General features: G+C 34.6%; 1 pseudogene; it reads left to right on the top strand.

The window, feature by feature from the left end:
• The first annotated feature begins 4,786 nt into the window (after window positions 1-4,786).
• Window positions 4,787-5,878, top strand: LOC140498539 (dimethyladenosine transferase 1, mitochondrial-like; annotated as a pseudogene).
• Window positions 5,879-9,682: the final 3,804 nt, after the last annotated feature.

Here is a 9,682-nt window from a genome sequence, read left to right on the forward strand (position 1 = left end):
CCAATTAAACTACCTTTAATGGGCAGGCTCATTAATGGGTGGAGAAGATCTTTAATTCTCATTAGCATTACACATGTGTTCCATGATTATATCTGTTCAGATGACTTCTACATCTATATAATTTTAATAACTCTTCTGAGTTAACAACTGCCTGCTGAGCATCTTCATCTACATATCCTATAAACACTACAAATTCAACATGTGGAATGCATAATATTTTCCTCTAAATCCCCTCTCCTCCAAACTTCCACTTTCTATGGAAAGTGTCAACATCATTCCAATTACTAGGCTTAAAACACTGCAATCATCATTGATTTTTTTTTTCCCTTTCCTCATTTCCCATCAATTACTAATGCAACCGGGAAGATCTATAGTATTATAAGACTTTATACAGTCAATGTGGTATCATTTACAAAAATGGGCATGTGTAGACCCTACTACGTGTAGGCATTTTCTATTCCTTTTCAACTTTGCACCAGACTTACTTCATGACTGTGGTAAATATCTTTAATGACCATTTATCTCTATATTTAGGACTTTGCTTGATACTAAAAATCAGCAGATCATTAAACAATCTCTGTGATTGCATCTACCGAGAAATATTGCAAGATTTTATTATTTGTGTGGTAGACATCTTGTTGAAGAAATATTAGAACTGAGAACATTTGCCGAAGACAAAACATTATGCATGGAAGGCAAAGGAGGTGAAGTGTGAGAGGGAAGAAAGTAACCCTAAAGTTACTTACATGTTGTGACAGGGGTAGGGGAAGAGGTAAAGGAGAATAAACATTTATATAGGAGGTACTATGTGGTAGGCACCCTTCTAAGCACTTTTTACAAAAGGTATTCCATTCTATCATCACAACAATCCTACCTGGCAGGTGCTATTATCATCCCCATTTTCCAAAAGTTGAGGAAACAGAAGCGAAAAGACTCTCAGTGATTGACCCAGGATCATGCAACTAGTGAATATCTGAGGCTGTATTTGAATCCACTTCTTTCCATCTCCAAGTTCAGCACTCTAGCCCTGAGTTGTCTAGCTATCTCTAAGCTAGGATTAGGTCAAATATCATTCCATTGCGTATAATTTGGGAGGCATATATATGGCCAATAGATCCCAAAGTCATGGTACTGACACCAATCCCCCTGAAACAAACTCAACATTTTCTGGACTATTATGGCACTAAGATCTGATAAATGAGATGACAAGGCCTGAACACTACAATTCCTAGGGAAAATGATGAAGTCATATCCATGGAAGCCAAGGCAATTGAAAGTGTTTAGTATCTCATTGTTAGAATGTTTGAATTCATTACAAAAAAGTCTTTAAGGCTATATTTCACTCTACAGAGTAAACTTCAAATGAGAATCAACAAACAATAAGTCAGATCTTATATTCTCTTTCCTAGTCAAGTAGCATTGAAATAACATCTTATTATTACTAATCACCTTCCCATATCTTCAGCAAGGATACAATTCCTGTACATAAGGTCTTTACAGAACTATGAAAGTAGGTTTGCCAGTTATTTCAGCATTCTCAGTTATCTTTTTTATTGATTCTATGAATGATTTCCCCTTATTCTTTTGACTATTTGAATGAAATTTGAGCAAATTCTATCAGATTAGAAAGTCTTTAAGTACTAGGCTAGGGATGGCTTATGTGTTTGCTTTCTGAGGACTATTTAAGTTCAAAGAAATTCATTTGCAGAAGGCTGGTCACCAGGTCATGAATTACATTTTAACAGAAAAACTCATGAAGAGTTAAGACACAAGGAGCAGCCATCTTCATTAATAGCAGGCATATTTATGTAGATAGATTGTGGATCTTATGTAAGTTACAAATTCACATTATTTGGCTTTGTTCTCCTAAATTTCTATGAGCTTCATTCCTCCTATTTTTTCCCTCTTCTGATATTTGAAATCGTATTAGGAAACTATTCATATCTATCTAGGAAAGGACTGATGAGATATGGGGGAGAAAAAATGCAATCAGAAATGTTATATTCCATACCCCCTATGAGAGTTTAGCTTTAATACTCACATTTCATTCTCCACTGGAAAATGTATTTTATTCACTGAGTCCCTACAAGTCTCTCATCAAACAATATAGTTTCTGTCAATCACTTTTTAGTCTAGGGCCCTTAGGAAGCAGCATGTAAACAACATTTTCATAAATTAAGATTCCCTCCAGCTTAATTACTTTATATGTACATCCACAAAAAGAATTGGAAAGTACAGCTTCTTTTTTTATGTAATCATTGTCAATGTGTTTACTTGAAATCTGCATTGTATTGGCATATGCACGGGAATAAAATGTGCATGCAAAAATTAGAGACAATGGGCTGTACCTTATTTGTGAGTGGGAAATATATTTCTTATCTTGGAGAGTACCACTGATGGTACTCTCATGTATCTATAGATAGGTTAGTCAACAGTGACATTTGGAAGTATATTACAAAGTGAACACAACTACAGATATCTTTCTCATAAAGAATTTCTTACTATTTTCAGAACTTCTTTTCATATCCATTAATTATATTCTTCAGGTCCATTAAACTAAAGTAGCTAAATGTTCCTAAAAGATAGTAGTTCAACTTTATTGAAGTTAATTAAAATAATTACTTTTCAAATCTATACCTAGTATTTCTTAAAATATTTTTAAAAGCAAAAATTGGGTTAGGTCTTTGAACAAAGCACCACATCAGGATCCATTTACTGTTAGTCAACTATCACTTAGGCAGGAGATTAATTGCTCCATAAGTATGTGGGCATTTGTTATTTCTTAACATGAAAACTGCACTATGGAAAATGTCAGCAAACATTTATTTCCCACTGTTCTTCTCTGATGGAAAGGACATTTCCAGGCAAAATGTCTCATGATTTGTCAAACTATGAATGGGCTGTATGTAAATCATTAAAACAGTGAAAGACTGGAAACAAAATTTCCAAATGTGGGAAATTTTAAACATTCAAACTATTGTGTTACACCTCAACCTAATGCCTACCAAAAATCATGTCAGTCTAATTCTTTATTCAAACTCTGTGTTTTCTCATATTAAAGTCTAGTTTCATTCTTCTCTCATCCTTACTTCTCACTTTCTGGACCTCACAACCTTGCCTTATATACTGGTAGCTCATCCTGGAATTTCCCATGGTACCTAGGGCTTACTCACCATGGAATATCCCTGGGACATATTTCTCTTGGGATGTTCCTCTACACTTGTCAGACTCATGGCCCAAATCAGACTAAAAAGCAATTGGGAAATGGTGAACATGAGAAATAAAAGTATAATACAGATGTTAATTATATTAATGTTATTTTCTAAGTCCGTATACTTCCCCAATATCCATTTCTATTTGAATTTAATATCATTGTTCTTTAAGGTCCAACTCCTGTAGGTGAATTCTTCTGAGAGTTTCCATTTTGGGGCAAGGGTCCAGGCCACCTAGCCTTCCAAATTCTCCAGGCTCTTAGAACCCATGCTCCCATGGATATTTTCTCCCTTCATTATCAATCACCATGGATTTTCTGTTCCTTTTTGTGTACTGTCTCCTCCCACAATATTACAAGCTTCTTAGCACAGAGATTCTTATTTCGCTTGTTCCTTTATTCCTATGTTTCTGCAGCATATATAAATACATGTTATATCAGTACTTTTAAAAATATGTCATATATCAGATAAGATATATATATATCCTATATAATATATATTGTGTACAATATAAAATATATACAAATACTATATATATATATACGTATACATATATATGTAAAATACCAATTAAGATAAAATTTTTCTTTATACAATAGACAGTAAAGGCCTGCCTTGGAGTCAGGAAAACAAAAGTTCAAGTAATGCTTCTAATGTATAATAATTACAGAATAACATTTGTAACATGGACAATTCATTTAACTCCTTTTTGATCCTGACAATGCTTAACATTAGAAATTATAGCCAGAGCTGCCTACTTACATACACTGATAAAATTTCAGGTTGAGAGAAATCAAACAAAAAGGAAATTTATAAATAACCAAGGTACAATTACTTGAACTATAATATGTGTGTATATATATGTGTGTGTGTGTTTTCACACACACATATACACACACACACATATATATATTCTTCTGATCTCCATGCTAAACTACAGCTAGTTGACTTCCCTCACTAGACTTGTCCATCTGCCCTGTATGGCAGTTGATAGGCAGTTATTATAAATGGCCTACACATTTCCCAGAAGGGAAAATGACTGTGACAGCTGTACTGACTTTAAGACCAGTGGTCTGGGAGGTGGTGACTCCTTCAGAAATCTTGTGCCTATTAGGCTCTTGGTAACGTTTGTGCATAGGATTAGGCTAGAAGGAGGTCCAGATGTTTGTGGGGCGTTGGCATTCTCAAGATCTTTGATACAGGGTTCTAGGTGATCCCCGTCAGGGTCTAAGAAAAATGGTGATCAAGATGGTGATGATGATTTGATTTTTCTGGCACATGCTGCCTCATTTCTGTTGTGCAAGGTGCCCTGATGCTTCAACCAGGGTGTGAAATATTAATTACTTAATTATCTAGTATAAAAGCTACTTAAAAGACTAATGCCAAATAGTAGTAGCATTTTTGTTCTAAAGGTTAAATGCATGTACTTTTTTCCTCTGAAGTAATTCTAAAAATCATTTTTGAATTAAAAAGTAGGAAAGCTTATCTCCTTTTTTAGTTAATAAATAAATCAGTTAAAAATTAACACAGCAGCTTTACCCAGGCCTATCTGAGGAGTAGCCTGCGCCAGACTCATGGGTGCCCATGCAAAGCTAGCTGCTTTCCACCTCCTGCCTTTGCCCAAGATCCGGGAGATCATTAAAATTTTCAGACTCTGAGTCCAGAAACAACTGTCCCAGAACTTCCTCCTGGACTTGAGGCTGCTATATAAGATTGTACAAAAGACTGGCAATCTGAAAAATGCTCATGTTTATGAAGTAAGCCCTGGGCCAGGTAGTATCGCAAGATCCATTCTTAATGCTCAAGTAGCTGATCTTCTTGTGGTTGAAAAGGACACTCGGTTTATTCCTGAGTTACAGATGCTATCTGATGCAGCACCTGGAAAACTGAGAATTGTCCATGGGGATGTATTGACTTTTAAATTAGAAAACACTTTTCCAGTACATCTTCAAAACAAGTGGGAAGATATACTATTGGCAACCTGCCTTTCAGTGTGTCTACTCCACTGATTAATAAGTGGCTTGAAAATATTTCTAAAAGAGATGGACCTTTTTTTATGGCAGAACACAGATGACGTTGACCTTTCAAAAGGAAGGGGCTGAGAGACTGAATGCCAATACAGGAAGTATAAAATGAAGTCAACTTTCCATCATGGCCCAGTATCTCTGCAAGGTTCAGCATTCCTTTATGATTCCAGGCCGAGCTTTTGTTCCTGAACCACAGGTGAATGTGGAAGTAGTTCATTTCACTCCCCTGGTGCAACCACAGATAAATCAGCCATTTAAACTTGTGGAAAAAGTTTTCCAGAGTACTTTTCAATTCAGAGGGAAATACTGCTATCATGGGATTGGAATCATATTCCCACAAGCTGACCACTCAAAAAAAGCTGAAAAAATGTTAATGTTGGCTGATGTGGACCCTACTTTAAGACCACTCCAGCTCTCCATCTTACATTTTAAGAACCTCTGTGATGTCTACAGAAAAATGTGTGATAAAGACCAAAATCTTTTCTCTTACAATTTCAGGGATGAGCTCAAGCAAAACAAAAGCAAAAAGTCTATAAAGGATAAAGATGATGATAATGATTTAGATTATGTATAACTTTCACTTGGACTATAATAATGTGCATAATGTTTAAATTCATAATGTCAAATTTCAGGTGTAGATTTTTTTTCTCATTTACTTTCTTTGGCATAGAGATACTGCATTACACAGATTATATAAAGACATATTCGTAGTGATAATATTTCAATAAGAAGTGTTAATAAAAATACCGATAACCCAGGTGTGACTTATTTTTCTTTTACTGCACAGGTTGATAGAGAAAATAAATACAATCAAATAAAAAAATTAACGCAGCACAATATTTATTTATTTTTTATAGTTTCTTGTTTTTCATTCATTTCAATTGTGTCTGACTGTTTCTGATTCCATTTGGGGTTTCTTCATAAAGCTGCTAGAATGGTTTGTCATTTCCTTTTCCAGCTTATTATATAGAAGAAGAGCTGAGACAAGCAGGGTAATTGACTTGCTCAGGGTCACATAGCTAACAAGTGTCTGAAGTCATACATGGGTGTATACATACATATGTATATGTATATATACATGTATGTGTATATTCAAATCTACATATATGTATATAGTTAAATATACATATATTTATATATTTAAATTTACATATATGTATATATTTAAATTCTGCATTTAGTAAAAATAATTAGAATTTTAAAAATATCTTAGTTAAAATAATCATGTCTATTGTTAAAAAAAATCTTTTTAAAAAACCCTTGTTTTCCTTAAACAATTTTATTCCTTAAATTTTATTTTTGGTGTCATATTCCTTGTAAGTATATTTACAAAACAGATCATCTAAATGAATATGATAAACATGTTGAGTTGAAAATAGAGAAGAGAGTTGTATGCTTTGTCATGGAAGGAAAAAGTAAAGATAATTGTAACACACTCTCAAATGTTTCAAAACTTCTATCTGAATGTGATTCCACAGTCTTCCTTCAGAAAACAATAAATTTCACTGAAATCAATGAATTCCATCAGAATAAATGAAATCAATGTAGTATGCTGAACTGTGACTAATGAATTGTTACATGCTTATTGCCTTTGTTGATCTTTCCTGTGATCAGACAGGAAGAATTGTTATAGTAGAAGTGAATTAATTTTTCCAATTTAAGCAAAACATATAATTATTCTTTTGATTATGTGAAGGCTAACCCAGTGATAGCTATTATTAACATGTGGTATAGTTTCAAGAGAGATTGTGATTTATAAGGCTATAATAATAAACAACAGAGAAACAGGAACATGTTTGAACTGTTTTTAAAAAATTTAGTCATACTTCCATTTTTTATTCAGGTAAATTCTTCCTGTTGTCACATTACCTACTAGAGTGCATTCATTGTCTTCTCAGTATAGGAAGGCATTGTCCAAGTGGAATGGCCAGAGTGGAATTAGTTGCTTATGCAACACAACTCTGTCTAACGAAATCCTGTTTATCCTTTATGGCTGAACTCACATCCAACTTATTCTAGGAATTTTTGCTTAAGCACTCCATCAAATATAGATTACTCTTCTTCTCTAAACCCCCAGAGTCTCTTCCATGCAAAAAAAAAAAAAATCAAAGATCCTCAGTTTTACAAGGGACAATATAGATCATCTAGTCAAGAGCATAATTGGGCAGCAGTATCTGCTACATCATTTTTTAAGAGCTGAGTTGTCATCCTGACTATAATACAAACTCCTTAAGAACAGGAACTATGCCCCTATGTACAATCCTCTGTATTCAGTAGGTCTATTGAATATCACAGCAATTAATTAACTATGACCCCACATGTATTAGTGGAGGGTATTCACATGACATTTACGATGTGAGTAGAACTACTAATTGCTTAAAGAGAGGGTAAGTGCTCTTGTTAATTTGAAGATCCTTTTTCTCCACTTCTCCTTGCTACTAGTAATAGTCCACCAGATACCAAAAAAAAAAAAAAGTAGAGGGTGAGGGACAAAAATCAGCTGAATGTATCATCATCCTTTGGCGATCTAAAGCTTTGTTAATTTCATAATTAAGCAAAAGTAAAAAATCTTCCTTTTGTCACTCTTGGCCATCACTTAAATTCTCTATGATCATGGGGGAAGGTGGAGCATTCATTTCATTCAGTGTGAGTACTAAAGATCTCTCAACCTCTCTATAATTCTCAGGAATGATAATGTTCAATTTTCATCTTGCTTCTCTGAAGGGTAATATCCATGTGGTCTCCACAAAGTGGATTATCTTTGGTGGGGGAGGGAGACTGAGCCTGTGATTACATTGGCTTGAATAAAGTAGCTTGGGCAGCATGCAACCCACAATGCTTCAGATTGGGACCAAAACCAGAATAAAATGTAATTGGGAAAGATTTAATACAGTAAATAAAAATACGATTTCAGTCAGTCATATCTGATTCCTGATGCCTCCATTTGCAGTTTTCTTGGCAAAGATACTAGTGTAGTTTGCTATGTCCTTCTGCAGCTCATTTTACAGATGAGGAACTGAGGCAAACAGGGTTAAGTGACTTTCCCAGGATCACACAGTTAGAAAGTGTCTGAGGCCAGATTTAAACTCATGAAGATGTCTTCCTGATTTCAGGAACACCACTGCATCCATTGTGCCACTTAACTGTCCCAAAATGCAATAAACCAGAAATAACATAATTACGTGGTTTTCTAAGTCTACATATAGTCTTCAGAGATGGTTATGTTTGGATTAGTGGTCTTTGTTTGTATTTGAATTTGACACCACTGGTATTGAACACTTTCACTGAGGAAATTCCATCTACCAAAGCAGATAAATATTTATTTTACAAATTATTGTCTTAAGAGAGTTGGTTTGAGAAGTCAGAGGTTATATGACTTTCCTAGGATCATGTACCTAAGATGAAGAAGAAGCTGAACTCAGATCTTTCTATTCCCTTGACCTATTTTCTAATCACTGCATTCTTCCGGGACCCATATTTCCAAATTACTCTATCAAAAGTTTGCTCCTAATTACCCCTCTTTAGGAAACTCTATCTTTTTCCTGAACTTGATATATTTCATAAACACTAAGATGTCAACTTAGAATAATTGAGCCACTGTACACGGAAACAGACAGGTTTATTTTCACAATTTTTCATTTACTCTAGGCAAAAATCAATAAAAAATTATGATAGATAATAACAGTAAATAATAGTGGAAAATAAAAATTCTACCAAGAGCTCATGTTTCCAATACTTACCTAAACCCTGGGCATCCCCAAACAGCAGAAAAGCTGCTTGGAATTCAGGAGTTCTAGAAAATTCACTGGCATTTTGCTTAATAAATTCTGACTACCACTCCTGTCAGCAGGCACAAGAATTTAAGCAATACAACATAATACTCATTTGATTTTTCAACTGTTGTATCCAGTAGGGTCAACCTTTAGAGGAAGAAGAAGAAGCTGGTAAAGAGTTGGAGATACATGTAATATAAACTGAAAGAGATAAGTTACCATGGCCAGTATTTATTTCAATCATGTCCATGCCACTACTAGAAGAATTTCTGACAATTTCTGGTTAAGGTTATATCACAATGGAGCTTTTGTGAGTATACCCAATGACTGGGATCAGATGGGAATGCTTCCACTGCCTTAGTAGACATCTCAGTGAACTTGCATGTGGTTCCTTTCTCATAGAATTTTGCTGTCCTGAGACACACTTCTCTCCATAGTCAGGAATCAAACTTGGAGGAGGACCCCATTGTCCTCCCCCAGAACAGAACGAAATATTTAGGGCTGGTCACCAGTTGATTATTTTAGTCTCATCCATTCATGAACATCTCTACCAAAACAAAAAGAAGCTAAGATCTTCATAAGGAGGAGCAATGTCAATAAAATATTCGATCCTTAAAATTTTGGAATAGCATGACTTTTCTAGAGAAATTTTTCTTACTGTGTAATTGAA

Source organism: Notamacropus eugenii, chromosome 4 (assembly GCF_028372415.1).
Source record: "Notamacropus eugenii isolate mMacEug1 chromosome 4, mMacEug1.pri_v2, whole genome shotgun sequence".
Classification (NCBI taxonomy): Eukaryota; Metazoa; Chordata; class Mammalia; order Diprotodontia; family Macropodidae; genus Notamacropus; species Notamacropus eugenii.